Source organism: Hemitrygon akajei, chromosome 22 (assembly GCF_048418815.1).
Source record: "Hemitrygon akajei chromosome 22, sHemAka1.3, whole genome shotgun sequence".
Taxonomy (NCBI): Eukaryota; Metazoa; Chordata; class Chondrichthyes; order Myliobatiformes; family Dasyatidae; genus Hemitrygon; species Hemitrygon akajei.
This window is the reverse complement of record NC_133145.1, coordinates 52,396,533-52,422,440: the sequence shown is the minus strand read 5'-3', so window position 1 is coordinate 52,422,440 and position 25,908 is coordinate 52,396,533. Positions and strand designations below refer to the sequence as shown.

Below are 25,908 nucleotides of genomic sequence, written 5' to 3'. Positions count from 1 at the left end.
GTGCCGAAAGCTTTTGCACAGTACTGTATTATAGGAAAAAATGTGCATTTTATAACAGTGCTAGACTGAGCAATCCCCATATTCCAAGGATTCTAGGTGACATTGCACACAAGTGAACAGAATGAAAATTATTGCCAATCAAATCCTTATGGGCTAATTGGCTTATCCATTACAAAATGGAACCTGGGTTAAATATACACTCAGTGGCCACTTTATTAGGTACACCTGCTCACCTACTCTCTAATGCAAATATCTAATCAGACAATTATGTGGTAGCAACTCAATGCATAAAAGCATGCCCACATGGTCAAATAGTTCAGTTGTTGTGAAATTTGGTGTTTTGTAGTATCAGTACTGTGCATGCATATAAAAACTATAAATTACAATAAGAACATACACAGAAACAGTGTGCAGAAGACTGTCTGGTGTGCCTTGGTAAGTCTCATCCACGATAACTTTGAAGAGGTGCTGTATGAGGGTGGTGGAAATTTCCTCAGCTGACTCAGGACAGTTCCCCTGCCCTCCCTGTGAACGAGCTTGCTGCTCAAGACTTGGACTCCTCAGCCACCTTTGTGCCATAACAAATGGGCTGCACATGAACGACTGTCCTCATTGGACACGATATATAATTATATATGTGTAAATATGTCAGAAATCTGATGGCGGAGGGAATAAGAATGTGCTGGGTGGTGGGGAGTCCTTAATGATGGATGTCGCCTTTTTGAGGCATTGCCTTTTGAAGGTGCCTTCAATGCTGGGGAGGTTAGTACCCATGATGGAGCAGGCTGAGTTTTTAATCCCCAGAATGTTGGATCCTGTGCAATGGCCCCTCCATACCAGATGGTGATGCAGCCAGTTGGAATGACCTCCACAGTGCATCAAAAGAAACTTGTTAGAGTCTTTGGTAACATGACAAATCTCTTCAAACTCCTAATGAAATATGGTCGCTGTCATGCCTTCTTTGTAATTGCATCCATATGTTGAACCTAGGATAGATCTTCAGAGATGTTGACAGCCAGTAACTTGAAACTCCTCATTGGACATGAAGGTAGGACACATAATAAATATGACTTCTATCTACTATTAATAGTAAAGATGAATCAAAAGCAGTAACTTCATTGGTCTCATTACATTTATTGCTATTTTTTCTATTTGCAATAACGTGTTGAAATGCTTTCTGATTAGACTATGCTATGGTCACTCAGTTAAGTCATCAGTTATTACGGTTGGTGCAATGAGTCAATTTTCCAGCCAAGCATACTGAGCATTTTAATTCGTGGAAAAGAGATTAGATGTGATTTGGCTTTCAGACACTACAACAGCTAATAATTGAACAGTGGGAGCAAAACCTAGTGGCATTGTTGTAACTGGAAGTCTCACTGTGCGTGACCAATGCCCATGAATGGAAAAAGTGATGAACACAGCCCCATCCATCACAGGCAAAACCCTCCCCACCTTTGAGCATGTGCTGCCACAACAAAGCAGCGTCCCTCATCAAAAACCCCACCATCCGGCCCATTCTCGCTTCTCGTTGCTGCTAACGGGAAAGATGTACCGGAACAGTTACTCCCCTTCGACCATCAGGTGCCTGAACATGAGTGGATAACTCAAATTTGAACAGATTCCACAACTTGTGAACTCATTTTCAAGAACACTACAACTCATGTTCTCAGTATTATTTATTTGTTTACTGTTATTCACACAGGTTGTTACTTTGCATTTTAGTTAGAAACATAGAAAATAGGTGCAGGAGTAGGCTATTCGGCCCTTCGAGCCTGCACCGCCATTCAGTATGATCATGGCTGATCATCCAACTCAAAACCCTGTACCTGCTTTCTCTCCATACCCCCGATCCCTTTAGCCACAAGGCCCATATCTAACTTCCTCTAAAGGATAGCCAATGATCCGGCCTCAACTGTTTCCTGTGGCAGAGAATTCCACAGATTCACCATTCTGTGTGAAGTTTTTCATCATCTCAGTCCTAAAAGGCTTCCCCTTTATCCTTAAACTGTGACCCCTCATTCTGGACTTCCCCAATATCGGAAACAATATTCCTGCCATCTAGTCTGTCCAATCCCTTTAGAATTTTATACATTTCAATAAGATCCCCCCTCAATCTTCTAAATTCCAGTGAGTATAAGCCTAGTCAATCCAGTCTTTCTTCATATGAAAGTCATGCCATCCCAGGAATCAATCTGGTGAACCTTCTCTGTACTCCCTCTATGGCAAGAATGTCTTTCCTCCGATTAGGGGACCAAAACTGAACACAATATTCTAGGTGCAGTCTCACCAAGGCCTTGTACAACTGCAGTAGAACCTCCCTGCTCCTGTACTCAGATCCTTTTGCTATGAATGCCAACATACCATTTGCCTTTTTCACCACCTGCTGTACCTGCATGCCCACTTTTATGTGTAGTTTTTTAAATTGATTCTATTGTATTTCTCTGCTCTACTGTGAAAACTTGCAATAAAATGAATCTCAAGGTAGTATATGTATATGTACTTCGATAATAAATTTACCTTGAACTTTGAATCATGTCTCCTCGTAGGGAGTACTGGGCCACAGCATGAATCATGCTCTACCAGTGTCTGTTTCATCTGTATCTGCAGTGTGGTTAGGACTTTATTCCCTGGAGCATAGGAGAATGAGGGGGGATTTGATAGAAGTATATAGAATTATGAATAGTATAGACAGGGTAAATGCAAGCAGAATTTTTTCCAGTAAGCCACAGACCCACCTGGAGAAACTCAGCAGGTCAGGCAGCATCAATGGAAATTAATATACAGTCAGCGTTTTGGTCTGGGACCCTCAATCAGGACACTTCCACTGAGACTAGAACTAGGGGTCATAGAATAAGGATGAAAGGTGAAAGGTTTTGGGGGAACATGAGGGGGAACTTCTTCACTCCAAGGGTGGTGTGAGTGTGGAATGAGCTGCCAGCAAAGTGGTGGGTGTGAGTTCCATTTCAATATTTGAGAGAAGTTTGGATAAGTACATTGATAGGAGGAGTGAGGAGGGCTATGGCCCAGTTGCAGGACGATGGGACAAGGGAGAATAATGGTTCAGCCAAGACTAATGGGCCAAAGGGGCCTGTTTCTCTGCTGTAGTGCTCTGTGACTCTGTCTAAAGTTCGAACTGGAGGATTAGGATGAAGAGCAAATTACCATGACATTGTAGAGCTATTGTCTGCAATTTGTAGAAAAGCAAGTGAAAGAAGAATCAAAGAACTGGGTTCTCTTAAGATGTTGCCCATGCTTCTCTTTATAAATGTACTGCCTTTTCCTGCTGGATATTCTCACAGTTTTCTGAATCAATATCAATGTTTGCACATGTTCTCTGTGTTCTCGTGCTCGGTGAGTTCACCTCTGAGTTTGATTTTCATTATCTGCTCATCAGTCTAGGATGGGTTGCAGCAGAGGGGTTAGGGAGGACCTGCGATATTGGCCTTGATGGAATGGGGGAGCAGACACAATGGGCTGAATGGCTTAATTCTGTTCCTGTTGTCTCATCTTCTGGTCTTGCATTGTAGAATCCTTAAGGCAGAATTTAATCCTTCAAGCTTCTGCTGGTTGCATCAGAGGGGCTAGGAATGATCTAAGGAATTATAGAATCCTCATGGCACAGTTTAGTCCTTCGAGCCTCTGCTAGATTTTTGCAAGAGCATGCCAATTAGTCGAATATGCTGCCTTTTTCCACATAACTCTGCATGTTTTCTTTCAAAGTCTTATCCAATTCCTTCTTGTGAAAGCCGTTTTACATGTGTGAGGTACTATGTTGGACTGAGTGGTGGGAAAGTTAACCACATAAGAAGGTATACAGTGAGAAAAGGCCATTTGGCACAAAACCTACATCCTGCCTTATGTGCACTCATAATGAACTTGAAAGCTGATGTATGTGATGCATATAATAACTCTAACTTTCTATATATTTCAAATGTTCCAATAGCACTATGAAACGTTAAACTAGTTATGTCTTCTCATCTAGGCTGGCTATGATCTCCACTTATGTTTGCTTTGATACATTTATTGGTTCTTATGAACTGTAAAATGAAGAAACTTCATCACTATCTTTCCAGTTTACTTCATGAACAAAGACAAAACAGAATCTTCTGAGGGACTGCACCCTTGGAGAAACTTGCCCTCTAGGGTGGGATTTTGTATTCCTGTAATCAGAGTGTGCTCCCCCGAAGCATTCAGAACAATTGTTTATTTATTGAGATACAGCGTGGACCAATCTTCCACAGTGCCCAGTAAGCCCTGATTTGACCTTGGCCTTAAACAAGGGACAATCTGCAGATGCTGGAAAATCCGAGCAACACACACAAAATGCTGGAGGAACTCAGCAGGCCAGGCAGCATCTATGGGGGGGAAAGTACAGTCGAAGTTTCAAGCCTTCGGCAGGACTAGCATAATCAGTGGACAACTTATAATGACCAATTAAACTTCTAACCATGTCTTCGGACTGAGAGGAAGCCAGAGAACTCGAAGAAAGCCCATGTGCTCCGGGGGAGGAGACTCCTGACAGGTGACATCGGAACTGAACTCCAAACTCCAACGGCCTAAGCTGTAATAGCATGTGCTAACTGCTATGTGATCATGGTGCCCTGAGCTTTCTGATGAGAATTGCACTGATATGATTAAGTTCCAATATACTTTGACAAGGGAAAAAAGTTGCGTTTAAAAATCAGGGTTACTGACTGGTTTGGAGCCCTGTGGCTCAAAAGGAATCCAAATTCAAGTTTATTGTTATCTAACTGTACATTCCTGTATATACAATCAAATGAAAGAACGTACCCCTGGACCATGGTGCAACTGCACAACATGCAGTATATCACACACGGCTCATAAACCAAAACATTATCAGCAGGTTTCTTGGTCATAGAACAGACGAACAGGTCGAGAAATTTCACCATTGATTGGAGCTGAAGTGGGCACAGTCTTCTTGCATCAGTCTGAAGTGGTGTTTTAAAAAAATAGTTAAGAAAACTGTTAAACAGCAACAGTTTAGAACAATACATAATTACTATTGGGGAAGGTCTCTATTTGAAAATTTGAGGCATCTATATTTGACTGTTTTGCTCTTATACTACACTTTGGGTGTGGAGGGATATTGAAGGTGCAGTTGATTATCTGGGCAGTTCTGTGTCACCAGCTCCACCCATGATAACACCGAATAGCTCTCCTTTTAAATTAAGGACACTGATAGGAGCTGGGCAAAACTTTTCAGATCAATGCCTTAGTCATGCTTCCGTTCTGGGAACAGTGTTTGACTGCAGCCCAAGGAAAGGAAATCAGAGGCTCTTAAGCCTGGTACAGTTTGAGTCACACGTAAGTTGGGTTGTAGCACATTCAGTTCAATCTCTAGGGAACATTACTTATCAGGAGTGGCCATTTCATGGTACCTACTTAACTTAAAAGTGCTCTTCGGAGCATTGGAATGTAGAACAATTAATGCTGAAGTCTGAAGCAAGCATTATTTCCAGCCACACCAATATCCTTAATTTAGTATGGACATATTTGGTGGTGTCTTGAGCTGGTGAAATGTCTTCAATATACACAGAGGTGCTCAAGTAATGAAGTGTAACTTCAGACATTTGTTCCTTTCTGGCACGGTGGTTTAATACTGTTACAGCTGTAAGATTGGCATTCGATTTCCCACTGCCGTCTGTAAGGAGTTTGTATGTTCTCCCTGTGACCACGTGCGTTTCCTCTGGGTGCCTTGGCTTCCAAAGACGTGGGTTAGGGTTAGCAAGTTGTGGGCATGCTCTGTTGGTACTGGAAGCACGGCAATAATTGGCCAGCTGCCATCCATCCTTGCTGATTTGTAGTATAGATTTCAATGCAGAGTGAATTCTCTGTGGAATCGATCTTCAAGCCGTCCCTCTGTTCCTGATTTTCTTGCAGCTCAACGTACTTTGAATTTCAGAATACATTGAAGCCTAATCATGCCAGTGTAACCATTATGAAAAGCACTGATAAAGGCTAAACTCTTTGTTGCAATCAAATGGTACTTAGTTTTTAATTTGCAAATGAAAGTCATACTTTAACCATAGCTTATAGATTGAAAGAAGGTTTCTGAATTTTTAACTTAAGTTAAAATTACTTTAGTGTGTTCAACTACAGTAAATCTAATTCAATGTGTAGATAGTTGCTCTCCTCCTCCCTTTGGTCCTTTCATGTACAGTACCTCAGCATTCCATACTCGCCGGTAGAAGTTTGGGCTATTAAGAGCAATGCATTTGAATAGCAACATTTAGCGCAGTTAAAGATCTTAAGGTGCTTAAATGTTGCCAGAACATTCCAAGGAGCTTGGGTATTGGAGGTACCAAATAAAGTGGCCACTGAGTATTTGTGGTCGTCTGCTGCTGTTGTCCATTCTCTTCAAGATTCGACGTATTGTGCATTTGGAGATGCTCTGCTGCGCACCACTGTTGGAATGCATGGTTATTTGAGTTACTGTCGCCTTCCTGGCATCTCAAGATTCGAGATTCAGGATGGTTTAATGTCATTTCCTGTAAACAACCACAAAGTAGAACAAAATAATTATTACTCTGGACCCAATGCCACACCAAAAAAGAAACCATAAGATAAAGAGCACAATAATAAAAAAAAAACACGATCAATATAAATATAAGACAGTGTGTATATATGTATATTATATATATTTTAATATATATATTTATATTGATCTTGTGTCCATAAAGTGACGTTAGGCACAGCAGTATCTGTACATAAGGTGACTGATGGAAAATGATAGAGGAGGGGTGGTTGGGGATGTGGGGGGGTGAGCTTAATGGGTGGAGGTGTTGATCAGCTTTACTGCTTAGGGAAAGTAACTATCTTTGAATCTGGTGGTCCTGGCTGGAATGCTACATAGCTCCCGCTCTGATGTCCAAAGGACAATCGGTCCTTGGGCAGTGTGGGTGTATCCTTCATGATGACAGTGTTACTGCCCTTTTACTGGCACCTTTCTGTACATATGTCCTTGATAGATTGAAACAGCCTGATCATTCTCCTCTGACCTCTCTCATTAACAAGGCATTTTCACCCACAGAATTGGGACTCACTGGATGGTTTTGGATTTTTTTTGCAGCATTCTCTGTAAATTCTAGAGGCTTACTTACTGTCCATTACTCCATTGGCAGTTCGGGCAACAATGAAGGTCCTACATCTGTCCTTGGCCACTTAGATGCAGATTCTTCATTGTTGTTTCTGTAACAGTTTTGTTTCATCAGTCAGAGGTTTTAGCCCTTAGCTGTACACCCAATCTTGGAGGACTACTCTTAGTCTGTCTTTTACCCTTTGGCCTGTTTGGCATGGGTAACCCTACCAAAAGCTAAAGCATAAAGCTTTGATTCCAGCCAACATAGCTCCCTGTGTCATTAAGGAAAACAAGCCTCCAAACCAAGACAAGGTATGGTCCTCGTGGAGGACTAGAGGCTGTTGTGTGCAAAAATCCCAAATGATTAGCAGTTTCTCAGATACTCAAACCACCCTGTCAGGTGCAAACAATCATTCCATGGGCAGAGTCTCTTAAAACACATTTCTTCCCCAAACTGTTTGGTCTGAGCAACAACTGGACCTCTTGACCATGTCTGCATGCTTTTAAGCATTGAGTTGCTGCCACATGATTGGCTAATTAGATATTGTTGCATTTACAAGCATGTGTGCAAGTGGCTACTGAGTTAATGTGAACAAATGTGAGCATACTAAGTGGATGTATGTCTATAACTTAGTACTGCTGATTATTTAGATGGTTGTAAGGTGCTTTGCTTCTGCTTGTTCACATCCACCACAAAAATAATGCCCCCGAACATTGCCCCCCACTCCACACTATAACATGAACCAAAACTCATTATCATAATAGAGCAGAATTATAATTCAATAAAAATAAATTAATTTTTGCAGCTGCTTGGCAATTAACTAGACGAGATGTCAGCCAACCTCAGTGTATCAGTATTCTATCATCTCAGAGCAAAAGTTTAGCAAGGAAATTACTTCATGTGAGTCACAAGGAGAACACGAATATTATTGTCAACATGAGTGAGTGTCACATCTGTAATAATAGCTGAACAAATGATTTGCAATGAGAATGCCTACACGGATATGCTCACATGATCGGAAATGTTTAATATCAATAGGAACAGTCCTTTCTTAAAAGAACAATTTGGCAAAGCTTGTTAAAGTTTAAAGAAGTAATATTTTGTGCTTGTATAAGGAAATTAACAGGCTGTCAATACTGTGCACATTACTCAACATTTCCTATTAGGGCAATTTTGAATCTGTCGAAGGCAGAAGTACTTCCTGGATGCTATGGTCTTTACATTGCATTGTATAGCTGCTGGGGGAGGAGAATACAATGTTTGAAAGTTTTTGGTGTTCAAAAGGTTAAATACTTATAGAATAGAACCCTAAAGCAGAACAATTATCCAGTGGTTTAGAATCTCACTGGAGAGCAAAGTGTTCTTTTTATATTGGTGTAGGCTTTGAGTTCTGCTCTTGGCCTGCTAGTGTGGCTGCCGGTAAGATACTTAATGGAAAAATGATCACTCTCTCTGGTGGCCTCAGTAGCTTTGTCTTTCTCCTTGCCATTTACTCCATTTCTTTCTGAAGTTCATGCCAGGTTTATTGCTTCATTGTTTATTTTCGCTGGCAAAATGCTTGGAACTTCATTTGGGATGTATAATTACATGGATTCAAATCAGTGGGCTTTAAGGAGTACACTTGAAGCTTTTTGAAGTGATTTTTTTTTTTTTAAAACTAAAAGCAATGTTGCAAAATGTGTGATGACACATTTGTGATGACCCCACCTGGAGTATTGTGTGCAGTTTTCATCTCCAAATTTGAGGAAGGACATTCTTGCTATTGAGGGAGTGCAGCATAGGTTCACAAGATTAATTCCCGGAATGGCGGGACTGTCATATGTTGAAAGATTGGAGCGGCTGGGCTTGTATACACTGGAACTTAGAAGGATGAGAGGGGATCTGATTGAAACATATAAGATTATTAAGGGATTGGACACACTGGAGGCAGGAAGCATGTTCCCACTGATGGGTGAGTCCAGAACTAGAGGCCACAGTTTAAGAATAAGGGGTAGGCCATTTAGAACAGAGATGCGGAAAAACTTTTTCACCCAGAGAGTGGTGGATATGTGGAATGCTCTGTCCCAGAAGGCAGTGGAGGCCAAGTCTCTGGATGCATTCAAGAGAGAGTTAGATAGAGCTCTTATAGATAGTGGGGTCAAGGGATATGGGGAGAGGGCAGGAACGGGGTACTGATGGTGTATGATCAGCCATGATCACAGTGAATGGTGGTGCTGGCCAGAAGGGCCAAATGGCCTACTCCTGCACCTATTGTCTATTGTGATCCAGTTAGTTTATATTCCTACAGATAAACCTTTGTAAATAACCACTTTCCAGGAAACCTTCAACAAACCACTACAGCTTGTATCTTGACAGAAGATCTTTAATTGAAGTAAAGCATTCTTAGGTGCTAACATTGTGCATTATTGAAGCTACACAGGAAGGTAGTAGAATGGGTTTAGTAAATGGTAGTCTCAAAGGAGGAAAAAGTTGGAGAGCCGAACGTTAGAGAAAGGGAGGATCTGTGGGAGCTGGATGTATGGTTGCCAGTAAGTGAGCAAAGAAGATCACAGGTGCACAGGATATTGGATCACAGATCAAGGATCAACTTTATTCTCCATATAAATACATTTACACGTATTAGGAACTTGCTGTGGTGTGTAGGAGCTGCATGTCACGTACCACAACTGAATATAGAATTTCAGCTGTGATCTTATTAAGGCCCTCATGTAATTCCAGTGATACTGTATATGGGTCAAGTAAGATCACACCTGCAGTGGTAGCTGTTTTGGCTATCAGAATTTGGAGATGATATTGTCCAGAAGGGTCTCTGAAAGTCAAAAGTGAGGCATGAATCTTGAGATTACAATCATTTATTAGGTCTTCAACTCGGAACTGATTCCACAATCTACAGACATACTTTCAAAGATTCTACAATTCACTTTCCCAGTATCATTTTTTTAAAAAAATATATAATTTTATAATTTATAAATTTAAATTTATAATTTTTAAAAAATTATGATTTGCCTTTGTTTGACACTTTGTGCATATGTATATATTTTCATAAATTCTATTGTATTTTATTTTCTGGTAAATACCTGCATGAAAGTAATCTGAAGATAGTATATGGTGACATTCAGGACTGTGCAAAAGTCTTGGGCACATACATATCGCTAGCATGTCTAAGACTTTTGCAAAGAACTATATTTATTAACGTGGAGCAGAGAGCGCAGTTGTAAATCTAGCTGGAGCAGTAGGTGTTGGGAATGGTGAGGGTAGAACACCTCTGGAGGGCTGTGAGACAGGTGGTGAAGCAAGTATGCCAGGGACAGTGGGAGCAAACACACCCATCCCTGAGATGCCAGGCAAGGTCATTTGATTCCAAACAATTAGTTTGTTGATCATTACAATGATATTGTACATGGGTCATAATAAGATCACACCTTAGACATTACAGAATATCTCTGTGGTGCATTGTATTCCATCCCCTCTCCCTTCCCCTTTTCCCGACCATGATTCCTTTCTCCCTGTCCCCTCTCCGCTCTCAGTCCCTAAAAGAGACTCGTATCAGAATCAGGTTTATCATCACACATGTCATGAAATTTGTTTTTATTTTATGGCAGCAATCAGTGCAATACATAAAATTACCACAGTCTGTGCAAAGGTCTTATATATGTGTGTGTATGTATGTGTGTGTGTGTGTGTGTGTGTATATATATACCCAAGACTTTTGCACAGTAATGTACCCGTACTTTGATAATAAATTGACTTTGACTTCATCAGAAATAAATGATAGTAAGAGTGAAAGAGTGCAGAGAAAATTTTTAAGAACGTTGCCAGGTCTAGAGGACATGAGTTATAAGTGTAGCCCACTCAGCACGCTTTCGTCTAGAGCAAGCAGCCTTCGGCCCTTCCAAACTAGGTAATCAGTTTGTGTAGATGCTGTGTGATGTCCCCAGCACGCCAAATAACACAGTACACCATATGCGATTAAATGATTACACTTTATAGATCTTACTGGAACTACGTAATTAATAGAGATACAATATAAAAGGAAAAAGTAAAAGGCGCCAAGCTTATTAAAGTTCAACCACTTCATGCACAACTGTTGGAGCTCAATTAATGAAGTCTTTTTTCCACCATTCTATCCGCTCCAACTTCCTTGACCCGCTGCCTGGGACCAACCGTGGTGGTCAACCAGTCGACTGTACTTCCTAAGAAGGTTGGTGTCATTCAATGTCTGTAGTGAGATGCTGAAGATGTTCTATAGGTCAGTTGTGGAGAGCGCCCTCTTCTTTGTGGTGGCATGTTGGGGAGGAAGCATTAAGAAGAGGGACGCCTCACGTCTTAATAAGCTGGTAAGGAAGGCGGGCTCTGTCGTGGGCAAAGTACTGGAGAGTTTAACATCGGTAGCTGAGCGAAGGGCGCTGAGTAGGCTACGGTCAATTATGGAAAACTCTGAACATCCTCTACATAGCACCATCCAGAGACAGAGAAGCAGTTTCAGCGACAGGTTACTATCGATGCAATGCTCCTCAGACAGGATGAAGAGGTCAATACTCCCCATTAGGCTTTACAATTCTACCGCCAGGACTTAAGAACTTTTTAAAAGCTATTATTAATGCTTTTTGAGATGGTGATTTAGATGCATATCATATTTTTTTTTACTGAGTTAAGTATTGTATGTAATTAGTTCTGCTACAACAAGTATATGGGACATTGGAAAAAAAGTTGAATTTCCCCATGGGGATGAATAAAGTATCCATCCCTCCATCCCTCCATCCCTCCATCCCTCCATCCCTCCATCCCTCCATCCCTCCATCCCTCCATCCCTCCATCCCTCCATCCCTCCATCCCTCCATCCCTCCATCTATCCCGAAGACCCTGGGCCTCGGACTCCCGCTTGGGGTCTGTTCCATTGCCCAGTTTACAGCATCGTGTCTCCTCTCTCTGTCCCCATCTTGCCTTCTCCCCAAAGCCCGCAAGAAAGAATCTGTAAGCCCGTAGCTTACAGACGCACAAGAAAGAATAACATCTATCCCAATTGGTTAGCAAATGAATACAATTCTCGTTATCAGTAATTATAACCCAAACAAGCTGCGAGAGAAAAGCACTTTCTCAGCAGTTAACATAACAAAGAAGCCATTTTTATTTTCAACGTAACAAAGAAGCCATTTTATTAGCCTTAGCAGTAACATAAAAGAAGAAACCCCTGACGTAAGGAAAGATGAATTGGTCAGGACTGTATTCTTTGGAACATAGAAGATTGAGAGGAGATTTGACAGGGGTATACAAAATTATGAAGGGTATAGACAGGGTAAATGCAAGCAGGCTTCCCCCCCCCCCCCCCCCCCGAGGTTGGGTGGGACTACAGCTAGAGGTCATTAGTTGAAGGTGAAATGGGTACAAGTAGGAAGTGATTTTTTTTTTAACAACAGATTCACTGATTTGTGAGAATAAAATCAGGCCTATGAGGCATTATGTAGTTAAACCATTTTTCCCAGTATGAATCAAATTGTTCCAGCTTATGATTAACAGATGCTGTTATCTTCTCCATTTTGTAAATGTCCATTATAATTTCCATCCATGTATTTAAAGTTGGGCTCTCCTGTGATAACCATTTCCTAGTAAGAGTCTTTTTACCAGCCACCGACAGTATATTCATTAAATACTTCTCTTTTCAACCATTCTTGAGGTATATATCCAAAATACATGGTCTTACTCTCCAAGGGTATTTCACATTTAAAGATGTCTTGTAGGGCATTGTGTATCCCCCTCCAATAGTTTTTGATAAGGCAGTCCCAAAAAATATGATAATGATTTGCATTTTGATTTCCACAATTTCTCCAGCAAACAGGGAGGTTACCATCATCATAATGGGATTTCTGAGAGGGTGTAATAAAATATCTGTCACTCCCTACCTGTACATAGTTCTTCCCTTTTGCTTGTTTTTCTTTCCACTCTTTTCTATAAGTGTATACTCCAGATAAATACTTTGTGGAGATTTTGTGATATATATGATTATATGATATATATGTACAATGTCTGAAATACATCTTATGGAAATGTTTGATGAATTTCAATAAAAAAAAATACAAAAAAGAAATGATGAGAAGTTTAAAGGGAACGTAAGGGGAAACTTTTTCACTCAGAGGGTTGTGAGTGTGGAATAAGCAGTCGGAACAAGTGCTGCATGAAAGCTAAATTTCAACTTCTAAGAGAAGTTTGGATGGGTACGTGGATAGTAGGAACATGGAGGGCTATGGTCCCAGTGCAGGTCGATGGGAGTAGGCAGTTTGAATGGTTTCAGCATGGACTAGATGGGCCAAAGTTTCTGTGCTGTACTTTCCTATAACACTCTCCAACTCACACTGCCGCAAGAAGGAAAGGAAGACAAATAAGTCATGGCCATCTTGTACTCAAAACTTGCTCAAACTAGACAGATAATGAAATTCCTTGATAAGAACATCTTGTGAGACAGTCGATTTAAGGCATGATACTGGCTGCAAAGAAAATACAAATAAAAAACGGAACCAGATGTACTACAAAATACTAGATATCCACAGAGTGCTTACAGACGAACATGTAAGCAAGCATAAAGCAAGTCAGACAGCAAGATGAGCTGCAGTTTAGACCCTAATCCAACACTGCTCACTGCTGTGTCAGGGAAGTCAGCCACGCACAGTATTTGTGGGGAAATGATTTCACCTACTTTGCTTGCAGTGAGTAACTGGTGGTACCTGGGGTACTGGGACAGACCATGACTGTGTTGTTTATCGGAAGGAAACATAATTCATTCACCACACAAGAAAGGACGCTGATGGGCTTGTTCCTAATTTCAAGATAAGAACTATCATCTGCTTTTGAGGTAGCTGACATCCATGTGCTTTCCAAACATCACAGTCAAGCGCTTATACCGTGAGAGCAACACTGGTCTCGGTATAAGTGAAAATCACCAAAGAGCTGATTCTGTGTTGACCATCAATGTCAAGATAATGCAGAAACAGTACTAATATCTGAAAAATGATGTGCTATCGTTATAGCCTCCAAAAGGAAATACACCAGGCTAATTCCTGAAATGGGGTTGTCCTGTCCTGGGATGCTAGATACTTGGGTGTGTATTTCATTGGAATTTGGAAGAATGAGGGGTGATCTTGTAGAGAAATACAAGATCCTGAGGAGATGACAGGGTGATAGTGAGATGCTTCCACCTATGGGAGAGTCTCAAATGAGGGGACATAATTATTTTTTATATGGTAGGTGATCTCTGGAATTCATCCCTGAGTGCTGTGAAGGTTCGACCATTAGACATGTGTAAGGTGGAGTTGGATAAGTCTACGTATAGTGAGGGGATTGAGGACTCTGGGAACTGGCACAGTAGAGGAGTTGAGGCCAGCATAGATCAGCCATTATCGCATTCAAGTGGTGTGGCAGGTCTGAAGGGCCTGGTGTTCCTCAGTGCAGCACCTACTGATCCAGGACAAGAGGTCATGGGATGGCAGGAACATGCAGAGGGATAACGTCATCACTGACTGAAACAAAACTGCATGGACACCTTTGGAAAACAGAAATTGTTCCAGTACCAAGTTGGCAAAATAGGTGTTCCATTGAAAGATCACTTGCCTGAAACATTAACTCAGTTTCCATCTCCACAGATGCTGCCTAACCAGCTGAGTGCTTTTATTTCAGACTTTCAGCATCTGCACTTTTTTGCTTTCATCTCTGGCAGCCAAATTATGAGGAGGTAATGAAGATTAAGTAACAAATTATATGGAGTTCAAAGTAAAATTTGATATCAGTGTACATATATGTCACCACTTAGAATCCTGAAATTCTTTTTCTGTGGGCATGGTTAACAAATTTATAGAATAGTAACTGTAAACTGAAAAGATCAGGAATTGTAAACAGACTGCAAACGCGGGTATAAACAAATAGCAATAAATCAGTGTCAGAATCAGGTTTATTATCACTGGCATGTGACGGGAAATTTGTTAATTTAGCACCAGCAGTTCAATGCAATACATAATCTAGCAGAGAAAAAAGTAATAATAAATAAAATAAAAAATAAGCAAACAAGTAAATCAATTACATAGAATAGATTTTTAAAACCGTGCAAAAATGGAAATACTGTATATTTTTAAAAAGTGAGGTGGTGTCCAAAGATTCAATGTCCATTTAGAAGTTGGGTGGCAGAGGGGAGGAAGCTGTTCCTGAATTGCTGAGTGTGTGTCTTTAGGCTTTAGTACCTCCTACCTGATGGTAACAGTGAGAAAAGGGCATGCCCTGGGTGCTGGAGATCCTTAATAATGGACGCTGCCTTTCTGAGACACCGCTCCCTAAAGATGTCCTGGGTACTTTGTAGGCTAGTACCCAAGATGGAGCTGACTAGATTTACAACCTTCTGCAGCTTCTTTTGGTCCTGTGCAGTAGCCTCTGCATGCCAGACAGTGATGCAGTGATGTCAGAATGCTCTCCAAGGTACAACAATATAAGTTTTTGAGTGTATTTGTTATATGAGCATGAAATAACAATATAATGGAGTCCTTAAATGAGTGTTGCTGTTCCCTTTTATTCAAGAGCCTGATGGCCGAGGGGTAGTAACTGTTCTTGAACCTGGTGGTGAGAGTCCTGAGGCACCTGTACCTTCTACCTGATGGCAGCAGCGAGAAAAGAGCATGGCCTGGGTGGTGGATGATGGATGCTGCTTTTCTATGGCAATGTTTCATGTAGGTGTGTTCAATGGTTGGGTGGGAGGGTTTTACCTGTGATGTACTAGGCTGAATCCGCTATCTTTTGCAGGACTTCCCGCTCGTAGACATTGGTGGTTCCATAGCAGCTGTAATGCAGCCAGTCAGCATACTTTCCACCATACAGCTATAAAAGTTTGCCAAGATTTTTTAATAACATATTGAACCACAGCAGACCCTTGAGGAAGTAGAGACATTAGCATGCTTTCTTCACAATAATATTAACATGATGGGTCCGGGACAGGTCCTCTGAGATAGTGACACCCAGGAATTTAAAGTTACTGACTCCCTCCACCTCCCAATGCACAGCATTTGGAAAAATTGCAGAAGGTTGAAACTTCAGCCAGAATGGGCACTAGCTACCCCACCGTTGATAATATCTTCAATAGATGATGCTTCATGAAGGTGGCATCCATCATTATAGAGTCTCGCCATCCACTGCATACTCTCTACACATTACTACCATCAGGGAGGAGGTACAAGAACCTGAAGATGCACACTCAATGTTTAAGGAAAAGCCTTTTCCTCTTCTGAATGGACCATGCACCAATGAACACTACCTTAATTATTGTTCTCCTTCTGCACTACTTGTTAATACTACTACTTGTTAATACTACTACTTGTTAATACTACTACTTGTTAATACTACTACTTGTTAATACTACTACTTGTTAATACTACTTATTGTTAATACTACTTATTGTTAATACTACTTATTGTTACTTGTAGTAATTTTATGACTTACTGTGCTGCAAAACAACAAACTTCATGACGTATGTCAGTGATAATAAACTTGATTCTGATTCCAGACCTTGGATGAGTAATCATGACATCAGTGTCCAGTTGTAATATCCTTCGCAGTTCTTCAGGCATTTTTGATTCAAGTGTCTTGAAAATGTTCAACATTTCATAATATAGTGGTTAATAGTGCTTATTAGGCATTCAGATATGTGACATTTAAATGGTATGCAACTGGAGGTCAAACACTCTAGAAGACAATGTAAATAGAAAACACGCAGTCCATCACTTAGTCACACAAATTCCCCCAAATTAATTGAGTAAATGTGTCAACCACCAATTTGTGAGAAGTCTTCTCTCTTGGACTAATTCTTCGTACTATTTCAACTTGGCTTATGATTTCTATTGCGGTTGGGGAAGTTAATATTCACAAGTAAAAATTTCCAGTGAAGTGTTATTGAAGTTTTCAACTTCAGAGGGTGATCTGGAAATAATCCAGACTCTCATTTAGATCTGCAATCAATTGTCACACTATTAGGTACAGGAGGTACCTAATAAAGTGGCTACTGAGCGTACGTTTGTGGTCTTCTGCTCCTGTATCCAATCCACTTTAAGGTTCAACGTGTGCATTTAGAGATGCTCTTTTGCACACCACCTTTGTAACATGTGGTTGAGTTACTGTTAGCTTGAACCAGTCTGGCCATTCTCCTCTGACCTCCCTTTAACAAGATGCTTTAACTGACAGAACGGCTGCTCACTAGATTTTTTTTGTTTGTTTTCACACCATTCTCTGTAAAATCTAGAGACTGCTGTGCATGAAATTCTAAAGAGATCTGCTATTCTGAGATAGTCAAACCACCCTGCCTGGCATCAACAATCATGCCACAGTCAAAGTCGCCTGGATCACATTTCCTGTCCATTCTGATGTTAGGTGTGAACAACTGAACCTCTTGACCATGTCTGCATGCTTTTATGCATTGAGTATCTGCCACATAATTAGCTGATTAGGTATTTGTATAAATGAGGAGGTATATGGGTGTGCCTAATAAAGTGGCCAATGAATGTAGATTTAACCCAGTTTCCATTTCATAACAGATATGCCAATTGGCCCAATATGATTTGATTGGCAGTAATCTTCATTCTGTCCACTTGTGTGTAATGTCACCTAGATCCCTTTGAATATTGGCATTGCTCAGTCTATAACCATTTCAAGATGCAGTATTTTCTCTATTTTGCACAGTGCTGTGTTTGGGGTGGAGAGTAAGTTTGTAAATCTGGCAGGAGCAAAAGGTGCTGGGAATGGTGATGAAGAAATAGCACGGGAGGGCTGTGGGACAGGTGGCAGAGAGGGAGAGCCAGGGGTAGTGGGTGGCGTGGGTGCTAACACACCCAGCCTGAGACACCAGGCAGGGTCATTTGATTTCAATTGGTTTATTTGTTATTACAGTCTGTCTCTGGTGCTTCCCACACCCTCTCCCTTCTCCTTTTCCCAACCATGATTCTCCTTCTCCCTGCTCCCTTCTCACTCTCAGTCCACAATAGAGACCCATATCAGAATCAGCTTTATCATCATTCACATACATCATGAAATTTGTTTTTTTTGAGGCAGCAATACAATGCAATACATAAAATTACTGCAGTACTGTGCAAAGGTCTTAAGCACTCTAGCTATATATATGTGCCCAAGACTTTTGTACAATACTCAACATTGAAGCAGATGAATTGCAAAATACATCAGTTTTTTTTCACATTTTACTGATCTGTTATTATTTTGTTGGGGGGAATAGCTGTTATTGTTTAGAGGTTTGAATTTATTTAAGCCTGTTTTGTAATTACAGGATAAAGGTTTGAGATGCTTTGACATTTCTCAGTTCTCTCCCCTGGGGGATGTGAGGTCCTCACATTCAGAGGAAATTCTGTGTTTTGGGCAGGATCTCAACGCTGTGAACATGAATACAAACTCCTCCTAATCTCATCCTACTTTACCAATTTGAAGATCAGCTGATAGATGTCTATCTTGGTGTTGATAAACATGATATGAGCCAGGATATTACCTGACACAGTGTATCACCTCAAAATTTCAAAAGCATTCGATGGCATTCTTCATTTAAGTAGTGGGAAAGGGAGATTGCTGCAAAACTGGGAACATTTGACTCAATGAACCATTAATAATCTTCTTGTGCTTCTGTATCTACTTGAAGAACATCATGCATTTCCCTTTTAAGAATACTGTGTGTATTTCTCTTTTAAGAATTGTGAGCATGTGCCATGCATTTGCAAGGTAATAAAGACCAACATGATTAACTCCATTGCATTGATTAGCAGTGTCTAGTCTCAAATACAGGGGTCAAAATTATTGGGGTTAACACAATCCAAAGCAATCTGTTTTAGATCTTAATATTTCTGTTTTAGTGTATGTGTGTGCATATATTCACAAAATCTAACTTTGCAGTGAGAATGCATTTACAATTGTTATTTCTATTTGGTAGCACAGCACTCTGGCACAGACTTAGTGTGTTGGGGCTTTGTTACAGACACAAAATTCTCACTGACGGTGGTGCATTTGTGGATTTATGTTAACTTTCAGCATGGACGACTGAATTATCTTTAGTTACTGAGTTTTGCCCATTCATGGATTTCATGAATTGAACGTAAAAAAAAAACTGCAGATGCCAGAAATATAAAATAAAAGCAGAAAATGCAGGAGATACTCAGTTAATCGGGCTGTGTTGAGACAAACAAAGTAAATGCTTCAGGTTGAAGACTTCAGAACCAGGAAGGAGAGAAAAGAGGCTCATAAACAAGAGATTCTGCAAATGTGTGAAATCCAGAATGTCATGCACAACATACTGGCGGGACTCAGCAGGTCAGGCAGCATCTACGGAGAGGAATAAAGGGCTGACGTTTTGGGCAAAGACCCAGGAGAGAAGGTCGTAAGCTGTAGGGTGGGTGAAGAAGGTTGTCGAGGATAGGGTAAAACCGGAGTGATGATGGGGAGAACTTTTCAACACATAAACTTGGGTGATGAGTGAATGGAAGTGTTTAGAGAATGAGAACAGAAAAAAAAATTTGCTTCCTCTGCTTCTAAAGTCAAAATCAAAGTTGAGTTTATTGGCATCTGCACAACGTACGCACAGGAGCGATGGAAAAACTTGCTTGCTGCAGCATCACGGGCACATACCTGTAACATCAGATATTCAATAGTCACAAGAAAACCATACATTAAAGAAACAATCAACAGGATTTTTATGCAAAAACACAATTAGAACAAAAAGAAGCCAATAATTTTTGTAAAATGGTCAAAGTGGTCACAATGTTGCTAAAGATACAGTGATTAGGTAGAATAAAAAAGAAGAGGAAATGCATTCTGAGAGGTCCTTGAACAGGACCTTTTTTGCTTTATCTACCCATCTCAAAGTTAAAAATTCAAAGTAAGTTTATTACTTGACTACATATATGTTACCATATACAGCCCCAAGATTTGTTTTCTTGCAGGCGCACACAGTAAATCCCAAAAACAGAATAGAAACAATGGAAAAACTGCACTCAACAGAGCGGGCAAACAACCAATGTACAAAAGACAACAAACAAAGTATTATCCACAGCACCTATCAATCTCATCGCTTATTTATTGCAAGTTATAGTAGTCTTTCGTGTCTTGCGTTATATTGCTGCCATAAAATGGCAAATTTTACAAAGGGGTGGTATGGTAGTGGTGTGGTGGACGCAATTGCTTTATAGTGCCAGCAATCACTGATTGGGGTTCAATTCCCACCACTGTCTGGAAGGAGTTTGTACGTTTTCCCCGTGACCGGATGCTCACTCCAAAGACATGCAGTTAGTAAGTTGTGGACATGCTATGTTGTGCCAGAATGCTGGTGACCCTTGTGGGCCTATATGTTAATGATAATAAATCTGATCTGGGCTTGGCATTTAATTGTATCTATACAAGATTCAAAACTTAACTGAAACCTATTTTAAAAAGTTTGAATTATGTGGAAGTCCCATCTATGAAACTGAAAAATGCTATTGCTTCGCTGCCACACTTTTAGCAAAACAATTTTCTTCATCGTTTCAGTCTGTACCCACCATTTCTGGTGGAGAACGGCTCTGTAAGAGCCTTGCTGTAGTTAGACCATGTGGCCAGTAGTGGTGCTCTTGAGTAGTGGAACTGTATTTCTACTCTTAAAATATGAAAGTGAGGAAAAGTTGAAATATCTAATTATAGGGACTGTGAATGTCCATCATACAATTTATACATAAGGCTAGTGCATGTTGTTGATAGGATGTGATGAAACAACTGGCCAGTCTCTGCACTATAAATAATGTTTAATTTGTGGATGACACAAGATTGTAGTGGACAGCAGAGAAGGCTATCACAACTTGCAGCTGGAAAAATAGGCTGAAAACTGACAGATGGAATTTAATGCAGACTAGTGCAAGATGTTGCACTTTGGGAGGACAGGGTAGGGCAGTGAATGGTGGGATATTGAAGTAGAACAAAAGAATAGGGGAATGCAAATCTGTAATTCCTTGTAAGTGTGCTATAGATAGAAGGGGTTGTAAGGAGAGCTTTTGGCACATTGGCCTACATAAATCAGAAAGTACTGGAGTTAGGATTTTACATTGAAGTCATATAAGATGTTGGTGTGGCTAAATTTTGAGTATTGTGTACAGGAAGGAAATCAACCAGACTGAAAGAGTACAGAGAAATTTTATAAGGATGTTGCCAGGACTTGAAGACCTGGGTAAGATTGTCTATGTTAGGACCATATTCCCTAGAGTATAGAAGAATAAATTTACTTTGAAACTTGAACTTTGAACAGCTTCTGCTGCCAAGGCATCAATCTCTGAAACTGTTTTCCTGAAGTAGTTGGTCTATCCACATCTCTTCTCCTTTAAGGTGCCTCATAAAAGTTCATCTGTCAATGCTTTTAGTATCTGATATTAAAATCTCCTTATGTGGCTTGGTGTCAAACTTTATCTGAGAACAGTCCCATGAGTGCTCTACCCCTTTTAAATATATTGAAGGTGCTGTAGAAATAGATCTTGGTGTTGTAGGTGATTTGAAGGGTGATGTTTTATCAGGTGGCCTTTGGAAATCAAGATGAGATCATTATAAAGTTGTCTCTCCGGCACACAATAGTTTTGATCCTTTTCAAAACTGGCAATGAACTAAGCTAAGAGTTCCATTAAATCCATTGAAGTAGAACTTGCCATTGGCAATATGAGTAGGTGAATGCCAAATTTATTTCTATGATAATTCTCTGGTTGCTAATAGATCCACTGCCCAGCAAACAACGTGGTGCCTGCAACACAGCTGTAGAGAATCACTCCTCACTCATTAATCCTTCGACTCAAATGCTCGTCCGTAAATGCTGATTGTTAGACTACTGGCTTGGATTCTCTTGAGAACTGTTGCAGATCTGTGGCCCTTGTTTATGGAACTGTTGCTCTAAACCCCTTCCAAGCTTGTGAACACTGTTTCTCCTGTAATCACAAAGAAGTTACATGCAGACCAGGAAAAACTCAGCAAAAGCTCCAAATTGTGTTTTTTTTTCAAGAAACTAGAATAAAACAGGATCTATTAAACCATCAGGAGAGAAAGCCAGCTCCTTACATATATAGAGCAACACAGAGAAAATGCTGGAGGAACTCAATAGGTCAGACAGCATCTATGGAGAGGAATAAGTAATCGATGTTTGAGCCGAGACCCTTCATCAGGATGTTGACTGTTTATTCCCCTCCATAGATGCGCCTAGTATGCTGAGTTCCTCCAGCATTTTGTGTGCATTACTCTGGATTTCCAGCGCCTGCAGTATCTCGTGTTTATCCTTATTAATAGATTCACTCCTGAGTTTTACATTTTTAGTTACATGTTTGTTGTTGTGTAATGAACAGGATTTGTTAAGCGATCTTGAAATAAAGGAGCCATTAGGAGGTAGTGACCATAATATGATAAGCTTTTATCTGCAATTTGAGAAGGATAAGGGCAGATCGGAGGTGTCAGTGTTGCAGTTGAACAAAGGAGACTATGGATCCATGAGGGAAGGAGCTGGCCAAAGTTAACTGGACAGATATCCTAGCAGAAAAGACAGTGGAACAGCAATGGCAGGTATTCTTGGAAATAATGCACAAGGTGCAAAATCAGTTCATCCCCTGGAGAAGGAAGGATTCAATGGTGGGGGAAGGGGCCACACTGGTTGACAAAGGAAGTCAGAGATTGCATAGCATTTTTTTTTAAAAAAGGAAGTATGACAGAGCTAAGGTGAGTGGGAGGACAGATGATTGGGAAATTTTTAAGGAACAACAGAACTTAACTAAAAAGGCAATACGGGGAGAAAAAATAAGGTATGAATGCAAGCTAGCCAGGAATATAAAGGAGGATAGCAAAAGCTTTTTTAGGTATGTGAAGAGAAAGAAGATAGTTAAGAACAATGTTGGGCCCTTGAAGAATGAATTGGGTGAAATTGTTATGGGAAACAGAGAAATGGCAGAAGAATTTAGTAAGTACTTTAGATCTGTCTTCACTAGGGAAGACACAAGCAATCTCCCAGATGTATGGATGGGCCAAGGACATAGGGTAACAGAGGAAATGAAACAGATTGACATTAGGAAGGAAACGGTGATGAGTAGACTGATGGGACTGAAGGCTGACAAATCCCCAGGTCCAGATGGTCTGCATCCTAGGGTACTAAAGGAGGTGGCCCTGGAAATTGCAGATGCATTGGTAATCATTTTCCAATGTTCCTTAGATTCAGGATCAGTTCCTGAGGATTGGAGAATGGCTAATGCTATCCCACTTTTTAAGAAAGGAGGGAGGGAGAAAACAGAACTATCGTCCTGTCAGCCTAACATCAGTAGTGGGGAAGATGCTAGAGTCCATTATTAAAGATGAAATAGTGGCATATCTAGATAGCAGTGATAGGATTGGGCAGAGCTAGCATGGATTTACCAAGGGCAAATCATGCTTGACTAATCTATTGGAGTTTTTCGAGGATGTAACCAGGAAGTTAGACAAGGGAGATCCAGTGGATGTAGTGTACCTCGATTTTCAGAAGGCATTTGATAAGGTCCCACATAGGAGATTGGTGGGTAAAATCAGAGCTCATGGCATTGGGGGGAAGATATTGACATGGATAGAAAACTGGTTGGCAGATAGAAAGCAAAGGGTAATGGTGAATGGGTGTTTCTTGGAATGGCAGGTGGTGACTAGTGGGGTGCCACTGGGCTCGGTATTGGGACCACAGCTGTTTACGATTTTTATCAAAGATTTAGATGAAGGCATTGAGAATAACATCAGCAAGTTTGCTGATGATACTAAGCTGGGTGGCAGTGTGACATGTGATGAGGATGTTAGGAGAATTCAGGGTGACTTGGATAGGCTGAGTGAGTGGGCAGAATCTTGGCAGATGATGATTAATGTGAATAAGTGTGAGGTTATCCACTTTGGGAGTAAGAACAGGAAGGCAGATTATTATCTGAACGGTGTAGAGTTAGGTAAGGGAGAAATACAAAGATCTAGGAGTCCTTGTTCATCAGTCACTGAAGGTGAATGAGCAAGTGCAGCAGGCAGTGAAGAAGGCTAATGAAATGTTGGCATTTATTACAAAGGGAATTGAGTACAAGAGCAAGGAAATCCTTTTGCATTTGTACAGGGCCCTGGTGAGACCACACCTGGAGTATTGTGTACAGTTTTGGTCTCCAGGGTTAAGGAAGGACATCCTGGCTGTAGAGGAAGTGCAGCGTAGATTCACAAGGTTAATTCCTGGGATGTCCGGACTGTCTTACGCAGAGAGGTTAGAGAGACTGGGCTTGTACATGCTGGAATTAAGGAGATTGAGAGGGGATCTGATTGCAACATATAAGATTATTAAGGGATTGGACTGGACAAGATAGAGGCAGGAAATATGTTCCAGATGCTGGGAGAGTCCAGTCCCAGAGGGCATGGTTTGAGAATAAGGGGTAGGTCATTTAGGACAGAGTTATGGAAAAACTTCTTCTCCCAGAGAGTTGTGGGGGTCTGGAATGCACTGCCTTGGAAGGCACTGGAGGCCAATTCTCTGGATGCTTTTAAGAAGGAGCTAGATGGGTATCTTATGGATAGGGTAATCAAGGGATATGGGGACAAGGCAGGAACTGGGTATTGATAGTAGATGATCAGCCATGATCTCAGAATGGCGGTGCAGGATCAAAGGGCTGAATGGTCTACTTCTGCACCTATTGTCTATTGCCTATTTCCTGTGTTCCAGGAAATTACTTAATTGAAGGGTATAATGAAATGTAGTACAGCGAAAAAAAAAACTTCCACGGTTCATAAACTTTTTCTAGCTGCACCCAATTCCAGCCACGCGGCAACAAAGGCTACGTGCATGGGAGCACTTCAGTTACTGTGTGGCTATGCACCCACGCAGCTGAGTGATGTCACCACAGTGACATCACCACACTCCATTCTTGCCTTTTAGATGGCTTCAGGGGCTTGACGAAAACCCGATGAAGGAAGAGCGGTGAGTATGCATTAATTTGACAATTACAATAGAAAGTAGAATTGCATTGTCCAAGGGTTTTGGAATCATATTAGCAAGCTTTGGAAAGAAATGTAGACAGGTAGTTCCATGTAAGTCTATACTCTTTTACAATGTCACATCCTATTAATATTACAAGTCATGGCCAGTTACCATACTAGCAGGGATAACTATGGGAACTGGCTGCAGTTAATTTGAATCAGATGCATCTGAATTAAGCAGGAATGGTAAAAAAGAAGGGAGAACTTAATCCTTATGGGAGTGGAATGAGGTGCAGAGTTCACTGTTCGTAGGACATACAGGCAGGATCTTTATGTGGTTCCGTTGTTAATGAGGGAAATGGGAATGTTATGCACTGTATCAAAGGTCAAGGTATAATAGAGACTGTTGTGGTGAGAGTCTGCAATGTTTAGACTAACTACCTATGTGCTTCTTTTTCCATCTCCGCTTTTGTTTGAGCTTTCCAGATAAATAGAAAGTGAAATGCCACTTATCAAATTTGCTTCCAACAGCCACGAAATATTCTCGGTCACTTTAAAATTAATTGTCCTGTGCCTCAATTAAGTAATACTGTCCCTGGGCACCTCAGAGGTTAGTAAACCTATCTGTTGCAGAATGTCTTTCTCGCCTTTTCACTACTGAAGTATAAATACAAGAGGTTCTGCAGATGCTGGAAATCCAGAGTAACACACACAAAATGCTGCAGGAACTCAGCGGGCCAGGCAGCGTCTATGGAGAGGATAACGTTTTGACGTTTCAGGCCAAAGCCCTTCATCAGGACTCTGTTGTAATCTCACCAATGAACGGTTGGTTCGA

At 40.8% G+C, this 25,908-nt stretch overlaps 1 long non-coding RNA gene across 1 annotated transcript; it reads left to right on the top strand.

Moving 5' to 3' along the window:
• The first annotated feature begins 330 nt into the window (after positions 1-330).
• LOC140714892 (uncharacterized) lies at positions 331-18,481 on the top strand. The gene is made up of 3 exons (XR_012096024.1): positions 331-435; positions 991-1,048; positions 18,406-18,481. It is a non-coding gene; the product is annotated as an uncharacterized lncRNA (long non-coding RNA).
• The last annotated feature ends 7,427 nt before the right edge of the window (positions 18,482-25,908 follow it).